The following is a 27,725-nucleotide window of genomic DNA, read 5'->3' as shown; positions in this document are numbered from 1 at the left end:
TCCCTCTTGCACCAGTCCTTTAGCCACGCGTTCAACTGTAGAATCTCCCTGTTCCGAGCCTCACTTGCACTAGGCACCGGGAGCAGTCCAGAGATTGCTACACTGGAGGTCTTACTTTTTAGCCTAGCACCCAACTCCTTGAATTTCTCTCGTATGACCCCCCTGCTCTTCCTACCTACATCATTTCCCCCAATGTGTACAATCACATCCGTTTGACTACCTTCCTTTTTAAATATGCTTCCTACCCTCTCGGAGACATCCAGTACCCCGGCACCAGGGAGGCAGACTACCATCCTGGATTCTCGTTCAGTCCCACAGAAGCGCCTGTCCGTGCCTCTAACTATTGCGTCCCCCACAACTATCGCTCTCCTAAACCCCTTCTTTCCCTTCCGGACCCCTGAGCCTGTCTCCGTGGAGGCTTACCCCTGGAGGGTCATCCCTCTCCACAGAATCCAAAACAATATACCTATTGTGGAGGGGGACAACCACAGGGGATCCCTCCACAGACTGCTCACTCCCTTCCCTTCTCCCATCTGTTGCCCATCCCTTTCTCTTATGGGAGACTGCCACTGGGGTGCTTTGTGGCACATCACCCTTCAGACTATTACCCCTCCTAACCGTGACCCACGTGTCTTCCTTCCGAGACCCTGGTGTCACTACCTGACTATAACTTTTATCTATGACTCTCTCATTTTCCCTAACTAAACTGAGTTCATCGAGCCTCAGCTCCAGCTCCCTTACACGATCCTTCAGGAGATGCAGTTCCACACATCTGGCACAGATATGGACTTCCGGGAGGCAAGTTGTCTCCAGGAACTCCCACATCCCACACCGAATGCAGTATACTGGCCTCCCACTCATACCAGCCATGTCCTTTTTCGTTTTGGGGATAAAACAAAAAGGGGGTGTAACCAAAGAAAAACAAAAACAACCTTCCTCGCCGAAGCCCTGTGAGCCAAAGCCCTTTTTGCTCTCACTCTGTACCCTGCTCACTCCACTGCCCGCTAACGACGCTGCCCGCTCAAAGGTGCGGCCTACTTTTAAACCCTCCAAAATCTTCCCAGGCTGCTGCTGGGCCTATTTCCCTCAGCCTGCTCCTGTGGAACAATGAGGCTGAAACCTGCAAGTTAAGCACTTTTAAACCCTCCAAAATCTTCCCAGGCTGCTGCTGGGCCTATTTCCCTCAGCCTGCTCCTGTGGAACAATAAATCCAATCCAATCCAATCCAAGTATCGGCATCCAATCCAATCCAATCCAATCCAAGTACCGGCATCTAATCCAATCCAATCCAAACCAATCAAAGTAACGGCATCCAATCCAATCCAATCCAATCCAAATCATGTAACGGCATCCAATCCAATCCAATCCAAGTAACGGCATCCAACCCAATCCAATCCTATCCAATCCAAGTAACGGCGCCCAATGCAATCCAATGCAATCCAATCCAAGTAACGGCATCCAATCCAATCCAATCCAATCCAAGTAACGGCATCCAATCCAATCAAATCCAATCCAATGCAAGTAACCGCATCCAATCCAATCCAATCCAATCCATCAAAGTAACGGCATTCAATCCAATCCAATCCAATCCAATCCAGTCCAATCCAAGTAACGGCATCCAATCCAATCCAATCAAATCCAATCCAATCCAAGTAACCGCATCCAATCCAATCCAATCCAATCCATCAAAGGAACGGCATTCAATCCAATCCAATCCAATCCAATCCAGTCCAATCCAACCCAATCCAAGTGATCGCAACCAATCCAATCCAATCCCATCCAATGCTAGTAACGGCATCCAATCCAATCTAATCCCATCCAAGTAACTTCATCCAATCCAATCCAATTCAATCAAATACAATCCAATCCAAGAAACGGCATCCAATCCAATCCAATCCAATCCAACCCAATCCAATCCAATCCTATCCAATCCAAGTAACGGCATCCAATCCAATCCAATCCAATCCAATCCAATACAACGCAATCCAACCCAAGGAACGGCATCCAAATCAATCCAATCCAATGCAATCCATTCCAATCCAATCCAATCCAATCCAATCTAAGGAACGGCATCCAATCGCATCCAATCCAATCCAATCAAATCCAATCCAATGAACGGCACTCAATCGAATCCAATCCAATCCAATTACCGGCATCCAACCCAATCCAATCCAATCGAAGTAACGGCATCCAATCCAATCCAATCCAATCCAATCCAATCCAATCAAATCCAAGTAACGGCATCCAATCCAATCCATTCGAATCCAAGTAACGGCATCCTATCCAATCCAATCCAATCCAATTCAAGTAACCGCATCCAATCCAATTCAATCCAAGTAACGGCATCCAATCCAATCCAATCCAGTCCAATCCTATCCTATCCAAGTAACGGCATCCAATCTAATCCAATCCAATCCAATCCAATCCAAATAACCGCATCCAATCTAATCCAATCCAATCCAAGTAACGGCATTCAATACAATGCAATCCAATCCAATTCCAATCCATTCCAATCCAATTACCGGCTTGCAATCCAATCCAATCGAATCCAAGTAACGGCATCCAATCCAATCCAATCCAAGTAACGGCATCCAATCGAATACAATCCAATCCAAGTAACGGCATCCAATCCAATCCAATGCAATCCAATCCAATCCAAGTAACGGCATCCGTCTCTGTGGCTCGGGAGGGAAAGGGGGAGAGCGGGAGGGCGATAGTTATTGGGGACTCGTTAGTTAGAGGGATAGATAGGAGGTTCTGTGGCAGCAAAAGAGACTCACGGATGGTATGTTGCCTACCGGATGCCAAGGTCCGTGATGTCTCAGACCGTGTTTTCCAGATTCTGAAGGGGTAGGGGAAACAGTCACAAGTCGTGGTGCACATTGGTACCAATGACATAGGTAAGAGAAGGGACGGGGATTTCAAGCAGGAATTTCTGGAGCTGGGCTGGAAGCTGAGAGCCAAGACGAAACATGTGGTCATCGTTGCCGGTACCACGTGATAGCGATTTGAGGAACAGGGAGAGAGTGCAGTTAAATATGTGGTTGCAGGGATGGTGTAGGAGGGAGGGTTTCAGATACGTGGATAATTGGAACACGTTCTGGGGAAGGTGGGACCTGTACAAACAGGACGGGGTGCACCTGAACCAGAGGGGCACCAATATCCTCGGAGGGAAATTTGTTACGGCTCTTCAGGGGGGTTTAAACTAATTTGTCAAGGGAGTGGGAAAGGGAGTTGTAGTCCAGAAGTCAGTGAGGGTGGTGAGGCATTGGGGAAGGTATCAGGGTCAAGGGTGGGTACTGGTAGACAGGAAGGTGGGTTGAAGTGTGTCTACTTCAATGCAAGGAGCATCCGGAACAAGGTAGATGAACTTGGGGCGTGGATTGGTACTTGGGACTACGATGTTGTGGCCATTACGGAGACGTGGGTAGAACAAGGACAGGAATGGTTGTTGGACGTTCCGGGGTATAGATGTTTCACTAAGTGTAGGGAAGCTGGTAAAAGAGGTGGAGGAGTGGCATTGTTAATCAAGGATAGTTTAACGGCTGCGGAAAGGCACTTCGTGGGGGATCTGCACACTGAGGTAATATGGGCTGAAGTTAGAAATAGGAAAGGAGCGGTCACGTTGCTAGGAGTTTACTATAGGCCCCCAAATAGTAATAGAGATGTGGAGGAAGAAATTGCTAAGCAGATTATGGATATGTGTGGGGGTCACAGGGTAGTTGTCATGGGGGACTTTAACTTTCCAAATATTGATTGGAACCTTTGTAGGTCAAATAGTTTGGATGGGGCAGTTTTTGTGCAGTGTGTGCGGGAGGGTTTCCTGACACAATATGTGGATGGGCCGACTAGAGATGAGGCCACATTGGATTTGGTACTGGGAAATGAACCGGGCCAAGTGTTAGATTTGGTTGTGGGAGAGCAATTTGGAGATAGTGACCACAATTCGGCGTCTTTTGTTATTGCAATGGAGAGGGATAGGGCCGTACGGCAGGGCAAGGTTTACAATTGGGGGAGGGGTAATTATGATGCGATTAGGCAAGAATTAGGGGGCATAAGTTGGGAACAGAAACTGTCAGAGAAAGGAACTAATGAAAAGTGGAATTTTTTCAAGGAACAAATACTGGATGTCCTTGATAGGTATGTTCCTGTCAGGCAGGGAGGAAATGGCCGAGTGAGGGAACCATGGTTCACAAAAGAGGTGGAATGTCTTGTGAAAAGGAAGAGGGAAGCTTATGTAGGGATGAGGAAACAAGGTTCAGATGGCTCGATTGAGGGTTACAAGTTAGCAAGGAATGAGCTGAAAAAGGGGCTTAGGAGAGCTAGGAGGGGACATGAGAAGTCCTTGGCGGGTCGGATCAAGGAAAACCCCAAGGCTTTTTACTCTTATGTGAGGAATAAAAGAATGACCAGGGTGAGGTTAGGGCCGGTCAAGGACAGTAGTGGGAACTTGTGTATGGAGTCAGTAGAGATAGGCGAGGTGATGAATGAATACTTTTCTTCAGTGTTCACCAAGGAGAGGGGCCATGTTTTTGAGGAAGAGAAGGTGTTACAGGCTAATAGGCTGGAGGAAATAGATGTTCGGAGGGAGGATGTCTTGGCAGTTTTGAATAAACTGAAGGTCGATAAGTCCCCTGGGCCTGATGAAATGTATCCTAGGATTCTTTGGGAGGCAAGGGATGAGATTGCAGAGCCTTTGGCGTTGATCTTTGGGTCCTCGCTGTCCACGGGGATGGTGCCAGAGGACTGGAGAATGGCGAATGTTGTTCCTCTGTTTAAGAAAGGGAATAGAAATGACCCTGGTAATTATAGACCGGTTAGTCTTACTTCGGTGGTTGGTAAATTGATGGAAAGGGTCCTTAGGGATGGGATTTACGACCATTTAGAAAGATGCGGATTAATCAGAGATAGTCAGCACGGATTCGTGAAGGGCAAGTCGTGCCTCACAAATTTGATAGAATTTTTTGAGGAGGTAACTAAGTGTGTTGATGAAGGTAGGGCAGTTGATGTCATATACATGGATTTTAGTAAGGCGTTTGATAAGGTCCCCCATGGTCGGCTTATGATGAAAGTGAGGAGGTGTGGGATAAAGGGAAAGTTGGCCAATTGGATAGGTAACTGGCTATCTGACCGAAGACAGAGGGTGGTGGTCGATGGAAAATTTTCGGATTGGAGGCAGGTTGCTAGCGGTGTGCCGCAGGGATCAGTGCTTGGTCCTCTGCTCTTTGTGATTTTTATTAATGACTTAGAGGAGGGGGCTGAAGGGTGGATCAGTAAATTTGCTGATGACACCAAGATTGGTGGAGTAGTGGATGAGGTGGAGGGCTGTTGTAGGCTGCAAAGAGACATAGATAGGATGCAAAGCTGGGCTGAAAAATGGCAAATGGAGTTTAACCCTGATAAATGTGAGGTGATTCATTTTGGTAGGACAAATTTAAATGTGGATTACAGGGTCAAAGGTAGGGTTCTGAAGACTGTGGAGGAACAGAGAGATCTTGGGGTCCATATCCACAGATCTCTAAAGGTTGCCACTCAAGTGGATAGAGCTGTGAAGAAGGCCTTTTATTAACAGGGGGTTGGAGTTTAAGAGCCGTGGGGTTATGCTGCAACTGTACAGGACCTTGGTGAGACCACATTTGGAATATTGTGTGCAGTTCTGGTCACCTCACTTTCGGAATGATGTGGAAGCGCTGGAAGGAGTGCAGAGGAGATTTACCAGGATGCTGCCTGGTTTGGAGGGTAGGTCATATGAGGAAAGGTTGAGGGAGCTCGGGCTATTCTCTCTGGAGCGGAGGAGGCTGAGGGGAGACTTAATAGAGGTGTATAAAATGATGAAGGGGATAGATAGAGTGAACGTTCAAAGACTATTTCCTCGGGTGGATGGAGCTATTACAAGGGGGCATATCTATAGGGTTCGTGCTGGGAGATACAGGACGGATATCAGAGGTAGGTTCTTGACGCAGAGAGTGGTTGGGGTGTGGAATGGACTGCCTGCAGTGATAGTGGAGTCAGACACTTTAGAAACATTTAAGCGGTTATTGGATAGGCACATGGAGCACACCAGGATGATAGGGAGTGGGATAGCTTGATCTTGGTTTCAGATAAAGCTCGGCACAACATCGTGGGCCGAAGGGCCTGTTCTGTGCTGTACTGTTCTATGTTCAATCCAATCCAATGCAAACCTATCCAATCCAATCCAATCCAATCCAAGTAACTGCATCCAATCCAATCCAATCCAATCCAATCCAAGTAACAGCATCCAATACAATCCAATACAATCCAATCCAAGTAACGGCATCCAATCCAATCCAATCGTATCCAATCCAATCCAACCCAAGTAACGGCATCCAATCGAATACAATCCAATACAATCCAAATACCGGCATCCAACCCAATCCAATCCAATACAATCAAAGTAACGGCATCCAATCCAATCCAATCCAATCCAGTCCAGTCCAATCAAATCCAAGTAACGGCATCCAATCCAATCCAATCCAATCGAATTAAATCCAATCAACTCCACGTAACGGCATCCAATCAAATCCAATCGAATCGAATCCAATCCAATCCAAGTCACGGCATCCAACCCAATCCAATCCAATCCAATCCAATCCAAGTAACGGCATCCAATCCAATCCAATCCAATCCAATCCGATCCAATTAACGGCATCCAATCCAATGTACTCCGATCCAATCCAATCCAAGTAACGGCATCCAATCCAATCCAATGCAATCCAATCAAATCCAATCCAAGTAACTGCATCCAATCCAATCCAATCCAATCCAAGTAACGGCATCCAATCCAATCGAATCCAATCCAAGTAGCGGCATTCAATCCAATCCAATCCAATCCACTCCAACCCAAGAAACGGCATCCTATCTAATCCAATCCAAGTAACGGCATCCAATCCATTCCAATCCAATCCAAGTAACGGCATCCAATCCAAGCCAATCCAATCCAATCCAATCCAAGTAACGGCATCCAATCGAATCCAATCCAATCCAAGTAACGGCATCCAGTCCAATCGAATGCAATCCAATCCAATCCAAGTAGCGGCATCCAATCCAATCCAATGCAAACCAATCCAATCCAATCCAAGTAACTGCATCCAATCCAATCCAATCTAATCCAAGTAACAGCGTCCAATACAATCCAGTACAATCCAATCCAAGTAACGGCATCCAATCCAATCCAATCGCATCCAATCCAATCCAACCCAAGTAACGGCATCCAATCGAATCCAATCCAAAACAATCCAAATACCGGCATCCAACCCAATCCATTCCAATCCAATCAAAGTAACGGCATCCAATCCAATCCAATCCAATCCAATCCAGTCCAATCCAATCAAATCCAGGTAACGGCATCCAATCCAATCCAATCCAATCCAATCCAAGTCACGGCATCCAACCCAATCCAATCCAATCCAATCCAAGTAACGGCATCCAATCCAATCCAATCCAATCCAATCGAAGTAACGGCATCCAATCGACTCCAATCCAATCCAAGTAACGACATCCAATCCAATCCAATCCAATCCAATTCAAGTAACTGCATCCAATCAAATCCAATCCATTCCAATCCAATCCTAGTAACGGCATCCAATCCAATCCAATCAAATGCAATCCAATCCAAGTAACGGCATCCAATCCAATCCAATCTTATCCAATTCAATCAAAGTAATGGCATCCAATCCAATCCAAACAAATCCAGTCCAATCCAATCCAAGTAACGGCATCCAATCCAATCCAATCCAATCCAATCCAATTAACGGCATCCAATCCAATCTAATCCGATCCACTCCAATCCAAGTAACGGCATCCAATCCAATCCAATGCAATCCAATCAAATCCAATCCAAGTAACTGCATCCAATCCAATCCAATCCAAGTAACGGCATCCAATCCAATCGAATCCAATCCAAGTAGCGGCATCCAATCCTATCCAATCCACTCCAATCCAAGAAACGTCATCCTATCTAATCCAATCCAAGTAACGGCATCCAATCCATTCCAATCCAATCCAAGTAACCGCATCCAATCCAATCCAATCCAATCCAATCCAATCGAAATAACTGCATCCAATCCAATCCAATCCAAGTAACGGCATCCAATCCAATCCAAGTAACCGCATCCAATGCAATCCAATCCAATCAAATCCGATCCAATCCAATCCAATCCAATCCAAATCAAGTAACGGCATCCAATCCAATCCAAGTAACGGCATCCAATCGAATCCAATGCAATACAATCCAAGTAACGGCATCCAACCCAATCCAATCCAATCCAATCCAAGTAACGGCATCCAGTCCAATCCAATCAAATCCAATCCAAGTAACCGCATCCAATCCAATCCAATCCAATCCATCCAAGTAACGGCATTCGATCCAATCCAATCCAATCCAAACTAGTCCAATCCAATCCAATCCAAGTAACCGCAACCCATCCAATCCAATCCAATCCAGTGCAAGTAACGGCATCCAATCCAATCTAATCCAATCCAAGTAACTTCATTCAATCCAATCCAATTCAATCAAATCCAATCCAATCCAAGAAACGGCATCCAATCCAATCCAATCCAACCCAATCCAATGCAATCCTATCCAATCGAAGTAACGGCATCCAATCCAATCCAATACAATACAACGCAATCGAACCCAAGGAACGGCATCCAATCCAATCCAATCCAATGCAATCCATTCCAATCCAATCCAATCCAATCTAAGGAACGGCATCCAATCGCATCCAATCCAATCCAATCAAATCCAATCCAATGAACGGCAACCAATCGAATCCAATCCAATCCAATCAACGGCATCCAACCCAATCCAATCCAATCCAATCCAGGTAACGGCATCCAATCCAATCCAATCCAATCCAAGTAACGGCATCCAATCCAATACATTCCAATCCAAGTAACGGCATTATATCCAATCCAATCCAATCCAATCCAATTCAAGTAACCGCATCCAATCCAATCAAATTCAATCCAAGTAACGGCATCCAATCCAATCCAATCCAATCCAATCCTATCCTATCCAAGTAACGGCATCCAATCTAATCCAATCCAATCCAATCCAAATAACCGCAACCAATCCAATCCAATCCAATCCAAGTAACGGCATCCAATACAATGCAATCCAATCCAATTCCAATCCATTCCAATCCAATTACCGGCATGCAATCCAATCCAACCGAATCCAAGTAACGGCATCCAATCCAATCCAATCCACGTAACGGCATCCAATCGAATCCAATCCAATCCAAGTAACGGCATCCAATCCAATCCAATGCAATCCAATCATATCCAAGTAACGGCATCCAATCCAATCCAATGCAAACCAATCCAATCCAATCCAAGTAACTGCATCCAATCCAATCCAATCCAATTCAATCCAAGTAACAGCATCCAATACAATCCAATACAATCCAATACAAGTAACGGTATCCAATCCAATCCAATCGCATCCAATCCAATCCAACCCAAGTAACGGCATCCAATCGAATACAATCCAATACAATCCAAATACCGGCATTCAACCCAATCCAATCCAATCCAATCAAAGTAACGGCATCCAATCCAATCCAGTCCAATCAAATCAAATTCAAGTAACGGCATCCAATCCAATCCAATCGAATTAAATCCAATCAACTCCACGTAACGGCATCCAATCGAATCCAATCCAAGTAACGGCATCCAATCCAATCCAATCCAATCCAATCGAAGTAACGGCATCGAATCCAATCCAATCCAATTCAAGTAACGGCATCCAATCCAATCCAATCCAATCCAATCCAATTCAAGTAACTACATTCAATCAAATCCAATCCAATCCAAGTAACGGCATCCAATCCAATCCAATCCAATCCAATGCAATCCAATCCAAGTTAAGGCATCAAATCCAATCCAATCCAATCCAATTCAATCAAAGTAACGGCATCCAATCCAATCCAAACAAATCCAGTCCCATCCAATCCAGGTAACGGCATCCAATACAATCCAATCCAATCCAATCCGATCCAATTAACGGCATCCAATCCAATGTACTCCGATCCAATCCAATCCAAGTAACGGCATCCAATCCAATCGAATCCAATCCAAGTAGCGGCATTCAATCCAATCCAATCCAATCCACTCCAATCCAAGAAACGGCATCCTATCTAATCCAGTCCAAGTAACGGCATCCAATCCATTCCAATCCAATCCAAGTAACGGCATCCAATCCAATCCAATCCAATCCAATCCAAGTAACGGCATCCAATCGAATCCAATCCAATCCAAGTAACGGCATCCAGTCCAATCGAATGCAATCCAATCCAATCCAAGTAGCGGCATCCAATCCAATCCAATGCAAACCAATCCAATCCAATCCAAGTAACTGCATCCAATCCAATCCAATCTAATCCAAGTAACAGCGTCCAATACAATCCAGTACAATCCAATCCAAGTAACGGCATCCAATCCAATCCAATCGCATCCAATCCAATCCAACCCAAGTAACGGCATCCAATCGAATCCAATCCAAAACAATCCAAATACCGGCATCCAACCCAATCCAGTCCAATCCAATCAAAGTAACGGCATCCAATCCAATCCAATCCAATCCAATCCAGTCCAATCCAATCAAATCCAGGTAACGGCATCCAATCCAATCCAATCCAATCCAATCCAATCCAAGTCACGGCATCCAACCCAATCCAATCCAATCCAATCCAAGTAACGGCATCCAATCCAATCCAATCCAATCCAATCGAAGTAACGGCATCCAATCGACTCCAATCCAATCCAAGTAACGACATCCAATCCAATCCAATCCAATCCAATTCAAGTAACTGCATCCAATCAAATCCAATCCAATCCTAGTAACGGCATCCAATCCAATCCAATCAAATGCAATCCAATCCAAGTAACGGCATCCAATCCAATCCAATCTTATCCAATTCAATCAAAGTAATGGCATCCAATCCAATCCAAACAAATCCAGTCCAATCCAATCCAAGTAACGGCATCCAATCCAATCCAATCCAATCCAATCCAATTAACGGCATCCAATCCAATCTAATCCGATCCACTCCAATCCAAGTAACGGCATCCAATCCAATCCAATGCAATCCAATCAAATCCAATCCAAGTAACTGCATCCAATCCAATCCAATCCAAGTAACGGCATCCAATCCAATCGAATCCAATCCAAGTAGCGGCATCCAATCCAATCCAATCCACTCCAATCCAAGAAACGTCATCCTATCTAATCCAATCCAAGTAACGGCATCCAATCCATTCCAATCCAATCCAAGTAACCGCATCCAATCCAATCCAATCCAATCCAATCGAAATAACTGCATCCAATCCAATCCAATCCAATCCAAGTAACGGCATCCAATCCAATCCAAGTAACCGCATCCAATGCAATCCAATCCAATCAAATCCGATCCAATCCAATCCAATCCAATCCAATCCAAATCAAGTAACGGCATCCAATCCAATCCAAGTAACGGCATCCAATCGAATCCAATGCAATACAATCCAAGTAACGGCATCCAACCCAATCCAATCCAATCCAATCCAAGTAACGGCATCCAGTCCAATCCAATCAAATCCAATCCAAGTAACCGCATCCAATCCAATCCAATCCAATCCATCCAAGTAACGGCATTCGATCCAATCCAATCCAATCCAAACTAGTCCAATCCAATCCAAGTAACCGCAACCCATCCAATCCAATCCAATCCAGTGCAAGTAACGGCATCCAATCCAATCTAATCCAATCCAAGTAACTTCATTCAATCCAATCCAATTCAATCAAATCCAATCCAATCCAAGAAACGGCATCCAATCCAATCCAATCCAACCCAATCCAATGCAATCCTATCCAATCCAAGTAACGGCATCCAATCCAATCCAATACAATACAACGCAATCGAACCCAAGGAACGGCATCCAATCCAATCCAATCCAATGCAATCCATTCCAATCCAATCCAATCCAATCTAAGGAACGGCATCCAATCGCATCCAATCCAATCCAATCAAATCCAATCCAATGAACGGCAACCAATCGAATCCAATCCAATCCAATCAACGGCATCCAACCCAATCCAATCCAATCCAATCCAGGTAACGGCATCCAATCCAATCCAATCCAATCCAAGTAACGGCATCCAATCCAATACATTCCAATCCAAGTAACGGCATTATATCCAATCCAATCCAATCCAATCCAATTCAAGTAACCGCATCCAATCCAATCAAATTCAATCCAAGTAACGGCATCCAATCCAATCCAATCCAATCCAATCCTATCCTATCCAAGTAACGGCATCCAATCTAATCCAATCCAATCCAATCCAATCCAAATAACCGCAACCAATCCAATCCAATCCAATCCAAGTAACGGCATCCAATACAATGCAATCCAATCCAATTCCAATCCATTCCAATCCAATTACCGGCATGCAATCCAATCCAACCGAATCCAAGTAACGGCATCCAATCCAATCCAATCCACGTAACGGCATCCAATCGAATCCAATCCAATCCAAGTAACGGCATCCAATCCAATCCAATGCAATCCAATCATATCCAAGTAACGGCATCCAATCCAATCCAATGCAAACCAATCCAATCCAATCCAAGTAACTGCATCCAATCCAATCCAATCCAATCCAAGTAACAGCATCCAATACAATCCAATACAATCCAATCCAAGTAACGGTATCCAATCCAATCCAATCGCATCCAATCCAATCCAACCCAAGTAACGGCATCCAATCGAATACAATCCAATACAATCCAAATACCGGCATTCAAACCAATCCAATCCAATCCAATCAAAGTAACGGCATCCAATCCAATCCAGTCCAATCAAATCAAATTCAAGTAACGGCATCCAATCCAATCCAATCCAATCGAATTAAATCCAATCAACTCCACGTAACGGCATCCAATCGAATCCAATCCAAGTAACGGCATCCAATCCAATCCAATCCAATCGAAGTAACGGCATCGAATCCAATCCAATCCAATTCAAGTAACGGCATCCAATCCAATCCAATCCAATCCAATCCAATCCAATCCAATTCAAGTAACTACATTCAATCAAATCCAATCCAATCCAAGTAACGGCATCCAATCCAATCCAATCCAATCCAATGCAATCCAATCCAAGTTAAGGCATCAAATCCAATCCAATCCAATCCAATTCAATCAAAGTAACGGCATCCAATCCAATCCAAACAAATCCAGTCCCATCCAATCCAGGTAACGGCATCCAATACAATCCAATCCAATCCAATCCGATCCAATTAACGGCATCCAATCCAATGTACTCCGATCCAATCCAATCCAAGTAACGGCATCCAATCCAATCCAATGCAATCCAATCAAATCCAATCCAAGTAACTGCATCCAATCCAATCCAATCCAATCCAAGTAACGGCATCCAATCCAATCGAATCCAATACAAGTAGCGGCATTCAATCCAATCCAATCCACTCCAATCCAAGAAACGGCATCCTATCTAATCCAGTCCAAGTAACGGCATCCAATCCATTCCAATCCAATCCAAGTAACGGCATCCAATCCAATCCAATCCAATCCAAGTAACGGCATCCAATCGAATCCAATCCAATCCAAGTAACGGCATCCAGTCCAATCGAATGCAATCCAATCCAATCCAAGTAGCGGCATCCAATCCAATCCAATGCAAACCAATCCAATCCAATCCAAGTAACTGCATCCAATCCAATCCAATCTAATCCAAGTAACAGCGTCCAATACAATCCAGTACAATCCAATCCAAGTAACGGCATCCAATCCAATCCAATCGCATCCAATCCAATCCAAACCAAGTAACGGCATCCAATCGAATCCAATCCAAAACAATCCAAATACCGGCATCCAACCCAATCCAGTCCAATCCAATCAAAGTAACGGCATGCAATCCAATCCAATCCAATCCAATCCAGTCCAATCCAATCAAATCCAGGTAACGGCATCCAATCCAATCCAATCCAATCCAATCCAATCCAATCCAAGTCACGGCATCCAACCCAATCCAATCCAATCCAATCCAAGTAACGGCATCCAATCCAATCCAATCCAATCCAATCGAAGTAACGGCATCCAATCGACTCCAATCCAATCCAAGTAACGACATCCAATCCAATCCAATCCAATTCAAGTAACTGCATCCAATCAAATCCAATCCATTCCAATCCAATCCTAGTAACGGCATCCAATCCAATCCAATCAAATGCAATCCAATCCAAGTAACGGCATCCAATCCAATCCAATCTTATCCAATTCAATCAAAGTAATGGCATCCAATCCAATCCAAACAAATCCAGTCCAATCCAATCCAAGTAACGGCATCCAATCCAATCCAATCCAATCCAATCCAATTAACGGCATCCAATCCAATCTAATCCGATCCACTCCAATCCAAGTAACGGCATCCAATCCAATCCAATGCAATCCAATCAAATCCAATCCAAGTAACTGCATCCAATCCAATCCAATCCAAGTAACGGCATCCAATCCAATCGAATCCAATCCAAGTAGCGGCATCCAATCCAATCCAATCCACTCCAATCCAAGAAACGTCATCCTATCTAATCCAATCCAAGTAACGGCATCCAATCCATTCCAATCCAATCCAAGTAACCGCATCCAATCCAATCCAATCCAATCCAATCCAATCGAAATAACTGCATCCAATCCAATCCAATCCAATCCAAGTAACGGCATCCAATCCAATCCAAGTAACCGCATCCAATGCAATCCAATCCAATCAAATCCGATCCAATCCAATCCAATCCAATCCAAATCAAGTAACGGCATCCAATCCAATCCAAGTAACGGCATCCAATCGAATCCAATGCAATACAATCCAAGTAACGGCATCCAACCCAATCCAATCCAATCCAATCCAAGTAACGGCATCCAGTCCAATCCAATCAAATCCAATCCAAGTAACCGCATCCAATCCAATCCAATCCAATCCATCCAAGTAACGGCATTCGATCCAATCCAATCCAATCCAAACTAGTCCAATCCAATCCAATCCAAGTAACCGCAACCCATCCAATCCAATCCAATCCAGTGCAAGTAACGGCATCCAATCCAATCTAATCCAATCCAAGTAACTTCATTCAATCCAATCCAATTCAATCAAATCCAATCCAATCCAAGAAACGGCATCCAATCCAATCCAATCCAACCCAATCCAATGCAATCCTATCCAATCCAAGTAACGGCATCCAATCCAATCCAATACAATACAACGCAATCGAACCCAAGGAACGGCATCCAATCCAATCCAATCCAATGCAATCCATTCCAATCCAATCCAATCCAATCTAAGGAACGGCATCCAATCGCATCCAATCCAATCCAATCAAATCCAATCCAATGAACGGCAACCAATCGAATCCAATCCAATCCAATCAACGGCATCCAACCCAATCCAATCCAATCCAATCCAGGTAACGGCATCCAATCCAATCCAATCCAAGTAACGGCATCCAATCCAATCCAATCCACTCCAATCCAAGTAACGGCATCCAATCCAATCCAATGCAATCCAATCAAATCCAATCCAAGTAACAGCATCCAATCCAATCCAATCCATCCAAGTAACGGCATTCGATCCAATCCAATCCAATCCAAACTAGTCCAATCCAATCCAATCCAAGTAACCGCAACCCATCCAATCCAATCCAATCCAGTGCAAGTAACGGCATCCAATCCAATCTAATCCAATACAAGTAACTTCATTCAATCCAATCCAATTCAATCAAATCCAATCCAATCCAAGAAACGGCATCCAATCCAATCCAATCCAACCCAATCCAATGCGATCCTATCCAATCCAAGTAACGGCATCCAATCCAATCCAATACAATACAACGCAATCGAACCCAAGGAACGGCATCCAATCCAATCCAATCCAATGCAATCCATTCCAATCCAATCCAATCCAATCTAAGGAACGGCATCCAATCGCATCCAATCCAATCCAATCAAATCCAATCCAATGAACGGCAACCAATCGAATCCAATCCAATCCAATCAACGGCATCCAACCCAATCCAATCCAATCCAATCCAGGTAACGGCATCCAATCCAATCCAATCCAATCCAAGTAACGGCATCCAATCCAATACATTCCAATCCAAGTAACGGCATTATATCCAATCCAATCCAATCCAATCCAATTCAAGTAACCGCATCCAATCCAATCAAATTCAATCCAAGTAACGGCATCCAATCCAATCCAATCCAATCCAATCCTATCCTATCCAAGTAACGGCATCCAATCTAATCCAATCCAATCCAATCCAATCCAAATAACCGCAACCAATCCAATCCAATCCAATCCAAGTAACGGCATCCAATACAATGCAATCCAATCCAATTCCAATCCATTCCAATCCAATTACCGGCATGCAATCCAATCCAACCGAATCCAAGTAACGGCATCCAATCCAATCCAATCCACGTAACGGCATCCAATCGAATCCAATCCAATCCAAGTAACGGCATCCAATCCAATCCAATGCAATCCAATCATATCCAAGTAACGGCATCCAATCCAATCCAATGCAAACCAATCCAATCCAATCAAATCCAAGTAACTGCATCCAATCCAATCCAATCCAATCCAATCCAAGTAACAGCATCCAATACAATCCAATACAATCCAATCCAAGTAACGGTATCCAATCCAATCCAATCGCATCCAATCCAATCCAACCCAAGTAACGGCATCCAATCGAATACAATCCAATACAATCCAAATACCGGCATTCAACCCAATCCAATCCAATCCAATCAAAGTAACGGCATCCAATCCAATCCAGTCCAATCAAATCAAATTCAATAACGGCATCCAATCCAATCCAATCCAATCGAATTAAATCCAATCAACTCCACGTAACGGCATCCAATCGAATCCAATCCAAGTAACGGCATCCAATCCAATCCAATCCAATCCAATCCAATCCAATCGAAGTAACGGCATCGAATCCAATCCAATCCAATTCAAGTAACGGCATCCAATCCAATCCAATCCAATCCAATCCAATTCAAGTAACTGCATTCAATCAAATCCAATCCAATCCAAGTAACGCATCCAATCCAATCCAATCCAATCCAATGCAATCCAATCCAAGTTAAGGCATCAAATCCAATCCAATCCAATCCAATTCAATCAAAGTAACGGCATCCAATCCAATCCAAACAAATCCAGTCCCATCCAATCCAGGTAACGGCATCCAATACAATCCAATCCAATCCAATCCGATCCAATTAACGGCATCCAATCCTATGTACTCCGATCCAATCCAATCCAAGTAACGGCATCCAATCCAATCCAATGCAATCCAATCAAATCCAATCCAAGTAACTGCATCCAATCCAATCCAATCCAATCCAAGTAACGGCATCCAATCCAATCGAATCCAATCCAAGTAGCGGCATTCAATCCAATCCAATCCAATCCACTCCAATCCAAGAAACGGCATCTTATCTAATCCAATCCAAGTAACGGCATCCAATCCATTCCAATCCAATCCAAGTAACGGCATCCAATCCAATCCAATCCAATCCAATCCTAGTAACGGCATCCAATCCAATCCAATCAAATCCAATCCAATCCAAGTAACGGCATCCAATCCAATCCAATCTTATCCAATTCAATCAAAGTAACGGCATCCAATCCAATCCAAACAAATCCAGTCCAATCCAATCCAAGTAACGGCATCCAATCCAATCCAATCCACTCCAATCCAAGTAACGGCATCCAATCCAATCCAATGCAATCCAATCAAATCCAATCCAAGTAACTGCATCCAATCCAATCCAATCCAATCCAAGTAACGGCATCCAATCCAATCGAATCCAAACTAGTCCAATCCAATCCAATCCAAGTAACCGCAACCCATCCAATCCAATCCAATCCAGTGCAAGTAACGGCATCCAATCCAATCTAATCCAATCCAAGTAACTTCATTCAATCCAATCCAATTCAATCAAATCCAATCCAATCCAAGAAACGGCATCCAATCCAATCCAATCCAACCCAATCCAATGCAATCCTATCCAATCCAAGTAACGGCATCCAATCCAATCCAATACAATACAACGCAATCGAACCCAAGGAACGGCATCCAATCCAATCCAATCCAATGCAATCCATTCCAATCCAATCCAATCCAATCTAAGGAACGGCATCCAATCGCATCCAATCCAATCCAATCAAATCCAATCCAATGAACGGCAACCAATCGAATCCAATCCAATCCAATCAACGGCATCCAACCCAATCCAATCCAATCCAATCCAGGTAACGGCATCCAATCCAATCCAATCCAATCCAAGTAACGGCATCCAATCCAATACATTCCAATCCAAGTAACGGCATTATATCCAATCCAATCCAATCCAATCCAATTCAAGTAACCGCATCCAATCCAATCAAATTCAATCCAAGTAACGGCATCCAATCCAATCCAATCCAATCCAATCCTATCCTATCCAAGTAACGGCATCCAATCTAATCCAATCCAATCCAATCCAATCCAAATAACCGCAACCAATCCAATCCAATCCAATCCAAGTAACGGCATCCAATACAATGCAATCCAATCCAATTCCAATCCATTCCAATCCAATTACCGGCATGCAATCCAATCCAACCGAATCCAAGTAACGGCATCCAATCCAATCCAATCCACGTAACGGCATCCAATCGAATCCAATCCAATCCAAGTAACGGCATCCAATCCAATCCAATGCAATCCAATCATATCCAAGTAACGGCATCCAGTCCAATCCAATCAAATCCAATCCAAGTAACCGCAACCAATCCAATCCAATCCAATCCAGTGCTAGTAACGGCATCCAATCCAATCTAATCCAATCCAAGTAACTTCATTCAATCCAATCCAATTCAATCAAATCCAATCCAATCCAAGAAACGGCATCCAATCCAATCCAATCCAACCCAATCCAATCCAATCCTATCCAATCCAAGTAACGGCATCCAATCAAATCCAATCCAATACAACGCAATCGAACCCAAGGAACGGCATCCAATCCAATCCAATCCAATGCAATCCATTCCAATCCAATCCAATCCAATCCAATTCAAGCCAATCCAAGAAACGGCATCCAATCCAATCCAATCGCATCCAATCCAATCCAACCCAAGTAACGGCATCGAATCGAATACAATCCAATACAATCCAAATACCGGCATTCAACCCAATCCAATCCAATCCAATCAAAGTAACGGCATCCAATCCAATCCAATCCAATCCAGTCCAATCTAATCAAATTCAAGTAACGGCATCCAATCCAATCCAATCCATTCGAATTAAATCCAATCAACTCCACGTAACGGCATCCAATCGAATCCAATCCAAGTAACGGCATCCAATCCAATCCAATCCAATCCAATCCAATCGAAGTAACGGCATCGAATCCAATCCAATCCAATTCAAGTAACGGCATCCAATCCAATCCAATCCAATTCAAGTAACTGCATTCAATCAAATCCAATCCAATCCAATCCAAGTAACGGCATCCAATCCAATGCAATCCAATCCAATGCAATCCAATCCAAGTTAAGGCATCCAATCCAATCCAATCCAATCCAATCCAATCCAATCCAATTCAATCAAAGTAACGGCATCCAATCCAATCCAAACAAATCCAGTCCAATCCAATCCAAGTAACGGCATCCAATCCAATCCAATCCAATCCGATCCAATTAACGGCATCCAATCCAATGTACTCCGATCCAATCCAATCCAAGTAACGGCATCCAATCCAATCCAATGCAGTCCAATCAAATCCAATCCAAGTAACTGCATCCAATCCAATCCAATCCAATCCAAGTAACGGCATCCAATCCAATCGAATCCAATCCAAAGATCGGCATCCAATCCAATTCAATCCAATCCAATCCTATCCAATCCAATCCACTCCAATCCAATCCTTTCCAATCCAATCCAATCCAAAGCAATCCATGGAACGGCATCCAATCCAATCCATTCCAATGCAATTCTAGCCAAGCCAATCAATTCCAATCCAAAGGAACGGCATCAATCCAATCCAATCCAATGCAAAGAACGGCATCCAATCCAATCCAATCCATTCCAATCCAATCCAAGCCAAGCCAATCCAATCCAATCCAATCAAAGGAACGGCGTCCAATCCAATCCATTCCGATCCAATCCATTCCAATCCAATCCAGTCCAAGCCAATCCAACCCAATCGAAGGAACGGAATCCAATCCAATGCAATCCAATCCAAGTAACGGCATCCAATCCAATCCAATCCAATCCAAGGAACGGCATGAAATCCAACCCAATCCAATCCAATCCATTCCAACAACCGGCATCCAGCCCAATCCAATGCAATCCAATCCAATCTAATCCTATCCAATCCAATACAATCCAAGGGACGCCATCCAATCCAATCCAATCCGATGCAAACCAATCCAATCCACTCCAATCCAAGGAACGGCATCCAATCCAATCCAAAAATCGGCATCCAATCCAATTCAATCCAATCCAATCCTATCCAATCCAATCCACTCCACTCCAATCCAATCCAATCCAATCCAATCCAATCCAATCCAAGCCAATCCAATCCAATCCAATCCAATTCAATACAATCCAAGGAACGGCATGCAATCCAATCCAATCCAATGCAATCCATTCCAATCCAATCCAGTCCAATCCAATCCAATCCAATGAACGGCACCAATCTAAGCAACGGCATCCAATCGCATCCAAATCAATCCAATCAAATCCAATCCAATGAACGGCACCAAATCGAATCCAATCCAATCTAATCCAATCCTATCAAATCCAATGCAATCCAATCCAACGAACGGCAACCAACCCAATCCAATCCAATCCAAACCAATCCTATCCAATCCAATCCAATCAATTCCAATCCAAGGAAAGGCATCCAATCCAATCGAATCCAATCCAAGCAAATCCATCCAATCTCAGGAAAGGCATCCAATCCAATCCAATCCAATCCAATCCATGGAACGGCATCCAATCCAAACCAATCCAACCCAATCTTATCCAATCCAAGCCAATCTATTCCAAACCAAGGAACGGAATCAACTCCAATCCAATACAATCCAATCCAATCCTATCCAATCCAATCCAATGAACGGCACCCAGTCCAATCCAATCCAATCTAATCCAATCCTATGCAATCCAATCCATTCCAATCAAAGTAACGGCATCCAGCCCAATCCAATGCAATCCAATCCAATCCAATCTAATCCTATCCAATCCAATCCAAGGAACGCCATCCAATCCAATTCAATCCAATCCGATGCAAACCAATCCAATCCACTCCAATCCAAGGAACGGCATCCAATCCAATCCAATCCAATCCAAAGATCGGCATCCAATCCAATTCAATCCAATCCAATCCTATCCAATCCAATCCACTCCAATCCAATACTTTCCAATCCAATCCAATCCAATCCAATGCAATCCATGGAACGGCATCCAATCCAATCCATTCCAATGCAATTCTAGCCAAGCCAATCAATTCCAATCAAAAGGAACGGCATCAATCCAATCCAATCCAATCCAAGGAACGGCATCCAATCCAATCCAATCCATTCCAATCCAATCCAAGCCAAGCCAATCCAATCCAAACTAAGGAACGGCATCCAATCCATTCCAATCCAATCCAGTCCGGTCCAATCCATTCCAATCCAATCCAGTCCAATCCAATCCAACCCAATCTAAGGAACGGAATCCAATCCAATCCAAACCAATGCAATCCAATCCAAGTAACGGCATCCAATCCAATCCAATCCAATCCGAGGAACGGCATGAAATCCAACCCAATCCAATCCAATCCATTCCAACAACCGGCATCCAGCCCAATCCAATGCAATCCAATCCAATCTAATACTATCCAATCCAATCCAATCCAAGGAACGCCATCCAATCCAATCCAATCCGATGCAAACCAATCCAATCCACTCCAATCCAAGGAACGGCATCCAATCCAATCCAAAAATCGGCATCCAATCCAATTCAATCCAATCCAATCCTATCCAATCCAATCCACTCCACTCCAATCCAATCCAATCCAATCCAATCCAATCCAATCCAATCCAATCCAATCCAATCCAATCCAATCCAATCCAATCCAATCCAATCCAATCCAATCCAATCCAATCCAATCCAATTCAATACAATCCAAGGAACGGCATGCAATCCAATCCAATCCAATCCAATCCATTCCAATCCAATCCAGTCCAATCCAATCCAATCCAATCTAAGGAACGGAATCCAATCCAATCCAAACCAATGCAATCCAATCCAAGTAACGGCATCCAATCCAATCCAATGCAGTCCAATCAAATCCAATCCAAGTAACTGCATCCAATCCAATCCAATCCAATCCAAGTAACGGCATCCAATCCAATCGAATCCAATCCAAAGATCGGCATCCAATCCAATTCAATCCAATCCAATCCTATCCAATCCAATCCACTCCAATCCAATCCTTTCCAATCCAATCCAATCCAATCCAAAGCAATCCATGGAACGGCATCCAATCCAATCCATTCCAATGCAATTCTAGCCAAGCCAATCAATTCCAATCAAAAGGAACGGCATCAATCCAATCCAATCCAATGCAAAGAACGGCATCCAATCCAATCCAATCCATTCCAATCCAATCCAAGCCAAGCCAATCCAATCCAATCCAATCAAAGGAACGGCGTCCAATCCAATCCATTCCGATCCAATCCATTCCAATCCAATCCAGTCCAAGCCAATCCAACCCAATCGAAGGAACGGAATCCAATCCAATGCAATCCAATCCAAGTAACGGCATCCAATCCAATCCAATCCAATCCAAGGAACGGCATGAAATCCAACCCAATCCAATCCAATCCATTCCAACAACCGGCATCCAGCCCAATCCAATGCAATCCAATCCAATCTAATCCTATCCAATCCAATACAATCCAAGGGACGCCATCCAATCCAATCCAATCCGATGCAAACCAATCCAATCCACTCCAATCCAAGGAACGGCATCCAATCCAATCCAAAAATCGGCATCCAATCCAATTCAATCCAATCCAATCCTATCCAATCCAATCCACTCCACTCCAATCCAATCCAATCCAATCCAATCCAATCCAATCCAATCCAAGCCAATCCAATCCAATCCAATCCAATTCAATACAATCCAAGGAACGGCATGCAATCCAATCCAATCCAATGCAATCCATTCCAATCCAATCCAGTCCAATCCAATCCAATCCAATGAACGGCACCAATCTAAGCAACGGCATCCAATCGCATCCAAATCAATCCAATCAAATCCAATCCAATGAACGGCACCAAATCGAATCCAATCCAATCTAATCCAATCCTATCAAATCCAATGCAATCCAATCCAACGAACGGCAACCAACCCAATCCAATCCAATCCAAACCAATCCTATCCAATCCAATCCAAACAATTCCAATCCAAGGAAAGGCATCCAATCCAATCGAATCCAATCCAAGCAAATCCATCCAATCTCAGGAAAGGCATCCAATCCAATCCAATCCAATCCAATCCATGGAACGGCATCCAATCCAAACCAATCCAACCCAATCTTATCCAATCCAAGCCAATCTATTCCAAACCAAGGAACGGAATCAACTCCAATCCAATACAATCCAATCCAATCCTATCCAATCCAATCCAATGAACGGCACCCAGTCCAATCCAATCCAATCTAATCCAATCCTATGCAATCCAATCCATTCCAATCAAAGTAACGGCATCCAGCCCAATCCAATGCAATCCAATCCAATCCAATCTAATCCTATCCAATCCAATCCAAGGAACGCCATCCAATCCAATTCAATCCAATCCGATGCAAACCAATCCAATCCACTCCAATCCAAGGAACGGCATCCAATCCAATCCAATCCAATCCAAAGATCGGCATCCAATCCAATTCAATCCAATCCAATCCTATCCAATCCAATCCACTCCAATCCAATACTTTCCAATCCAATCCAATCCAATCCAATGCAATCCATGGAACGGCATCCAATCCAATCCATTCCAATGCAATTCTAGCCAAGCCAATCAATTCCAATCAAAAGGAACGGCATCAATCCAATCCAATTCAATCCAAGGAACGGCATCCAATCCAATCCAATCCATTCCAATCCAATCCAAGCCAAGCCAATCCAATCCAAACTAAGGAACGGCATCCAATCCATTCCAATCCAATCCAGTCCGGTCCAATCCATTCCAATCCAATCCAGTCCAATCCAATCCAACCCAATCTAAGGAACGGAATCCAATCCAATCCAAACCAATGCAATCCAATCCAAGTAACGGCATCCAATCCAATCCAATCCAATCCGAGGAACGGCATGAAATCCAACCCAATCCAATCCAATCCATTCCAACAACCGGCATCCAGCCCAATCCAATGCAATCCAATCCAATCTAATACTATCCAATCCAATCCAATCCAAGGAACGCCATCCAATCCAATCCAATCCGATGCAAACCAATCCAATCCACTCCAATCCAAGGAACGGCATCCAATCCAATCCAAAAATCGGCATCCAATCCAATTCAATCCAATCCAATCCTATCCAATCCAATCCACTCCACTCCAATCCAATCCAATCCAATCCAATCCAATCCAATCCAATCCAATCCAATCCAATCCAATCCAATCCAATCCAATCCAATCCAATCCAATTCAATACAATCCAAGGAACGGCATGCAATCCAATCCAATCCAATCCAATCCATTCCAATCCAATCCAGTCCAATCCAATCCAATCCAATCTAAGGAACGGAATCCAATCCAATCCAAACCAATGCAATCCAATCCAAGTAACGGCATCCAATCCAATCCAATCCAATCCGAGGAACGGCATGAAATCCAAGCCAATCCAATCCAATCCATTCCAACAACCGGCATCCAGCCCAATCCAATGCAATCCAATCCAATCCAATCTAATCCTATCCAATCCAATCCAAGGGACGCCATCCAATCCGGTGCAAACCAATCCAATCCACTCCAATCCAAGGAACGGCATCCAATCCAATCCAAAAATCGGCATCCAATCAAATTCAATCCAATCCAATCCTGTCCAATCCAATCCAATCCACTCCACTCCAATCCAATCCAATCCAATCCAAGCCAATCCAATCCAATCCAATCCAATCCAATTCAATACAATCCAAGGAACGGCATGCAATCCAATCCAATCCAATCTAATCCTATCCAATCCAATCCAATCCAAGGCACGCCATCCAATCCAATCCAATCCGATGCAAACCAATCCAATCCACTCCAATCCAAGGAACGGCATCCAATCCAATCCAAAAATCGGCATCCAATCCAATTCAATCCAATCCAATCCTATCCAATCCACTCCACTCCAATCCAATCCAATCCAATCCAATCCAAGCCAATCCAATCCAATCCAATCCAATCCAATTCAAGACAATCCAAGGAACGGCATGCAATCCAATCCAATCCAATCCAATCCATTCCAATCCAATCCAGTCCAATCCAATCCAATCCAATCTAAGGAACGGAATCCAATCCAATCCAAACCAATGCAATCCAATCCAAGTAACGGCATCCAATCCAATCCAATCCAATCCGAGGAACGGCTTGAAATCCAACCCAATCCAATCCAATCCATTCCAACAACCGGCATCCAGCCCAATCCAATGCTCTCCAATCCAATCCAATCTAATCCTATCCAATCCAATCCAATCCAAGGGACGCCATCCAATCCGGTGCAAACCAATCCAATGCACTCCAATCCAAGGAACGGCATCCAATCCAATCCAAAAATCGGCAGCCAATCCAATTCAATCCAATCCAATCCTATCCAATCCAATCCAATCCACTCCACTCCAATCCAATCCAATCCAATCCAATCCAATCCAATCCAATCCAATCCAATCCAATCCTATCCAATCCAATCCATTCCAATGCTATCCAATCCAATACAATCCAATACAATCCAATGCAATCCCAGGAACGGCATCCAATCCAATCCAATCCAAAAATCGGCATCCAATCCAATTCAGTCCAATCCAATCCTATCCAATCCAATCCACTCCACTCCAATCCAATCCAATCCAATCCTATCCAATCAAATCCATTCCAATGCAATCCAATCCAATACAATCCAATCCAATCCAATGCAATCCAAGGAACGGCATCCAATCCAATCCAATCCATTCCAAACCAATTCTAGCTAAGCCAATCCAATCCAATCCAATCAAAGGAACGGCATCCAATCCAATCCAATCCAATCCAAGGAACGGCATCCATTCCAATCCAATCCATTCCAATCCAATCCAAGCCAAGCCAATCCAATCCAATCAAAGGAACGGCATCCAATCCAATCCAAACCAATACAAGGAACGGCATCCATTCCAATCCAATCCATTCCAATCCAATCCAAGCCAAGCCAAGCCAAGCCAATCCAATTCAATCAAAGGAACGGCATCCAATCCAATCCAATCCAATCCAATCCAATCGATGGAACGGCATCCAATCCAATCCAATTCAATTCAAGCCAATCCAATCCAATCCAATACACGGAACTGCATCAAATCCAATCCAATCCAATCCAATCCAATCCAATCCAATCCAATCCATGTAACGGCATCCATACCATTCCAATCAAATCCAATCTAAGTAACGGCAACCAAGCCAATCCAATCGAATCCAATACAAGTAACGACATCTAATTCAATCCAATGCAATCCAAGAAACGGCATCATATCCAATCCAATCCAATCCAACGAACGGGATCCAGCCCAATCCAATCCAATCCAAACTAATCCTATCCAATCCAAACTAAGGAACGCCATCCAATCCATTCCAATCCAATCCAATCAATTACAATCCAACCAACGGCATCCAATCCAATCCAATCCAAGCAAATCCATCCAATCTAAGGAACGGCATCCAATCCAATCCAATCGAATCCAATCCACTCCAATCCATGGAACGGCATCCAATCCAATCCAATCCAAACCGATCCAATCCAATCCAATCCAACCCAATCCAATCCAATCCAATCCAATCCATTCCAATCTAAGGAACGGCATCCAATCCAATCCAATCCAAGCCAAGCCAAGCCAAGCCAAGCCACGCCATTCCAATCCTATCTAAGGAACGGCTTCCAATCCAATCCAATCCAAGCCAATCAAATCCAATACAATCCAATCCAAGGAACGGCATTAAATCCAATCCAATCCAATCCCATCCAATTTAATTCAAGACAATAAAATACCATACAATTCAATACAATCCAAGGAACGCCATGCAATCCAATCCAATTCAATGCAATCCATTCCAATCCAAACCAGTCCAATCCAATCCAATCCAAGGAACGGCATCAAATCCAACCCAATCCAATCCAATCCAATCCAACGAACGGCATCCAGCCCAATCGAATCCAATACAATCTAATCCTATCCTATCCAATCCAAGGAACACCATCCAATCCAATCCAATCCAATCCGATCCAAATCATTCCAATCCCATCCAATCCAAGGAACGGCATCCAATCCAATCCAATCCAATCCAAGGATCGGCATCCAACCCAGTCCAATGCTATCCTATCCAATACAATCCAAGCCATGTAATGGCATCCATTCCATTCCAATACA

The sequence above is a fragment of the Mustelus asterias genome, chromosome 22 (assembly GCF_964213995.1).
Source record: "Mustelus asterias chromosome 22, sMusAst1.hap1.1, whole genome shotgun sequence".
Classification (NCBI taxonomy): domain Eukaryota; kingdom Metazoa; phylum Chordata; class Chondrichthyes; order Carcharhiniformes; family Triakidae; genus Mustelus; species Mustelus asterias.
This window is presented reverse-complemented; position numbering follows the sequence as displayed.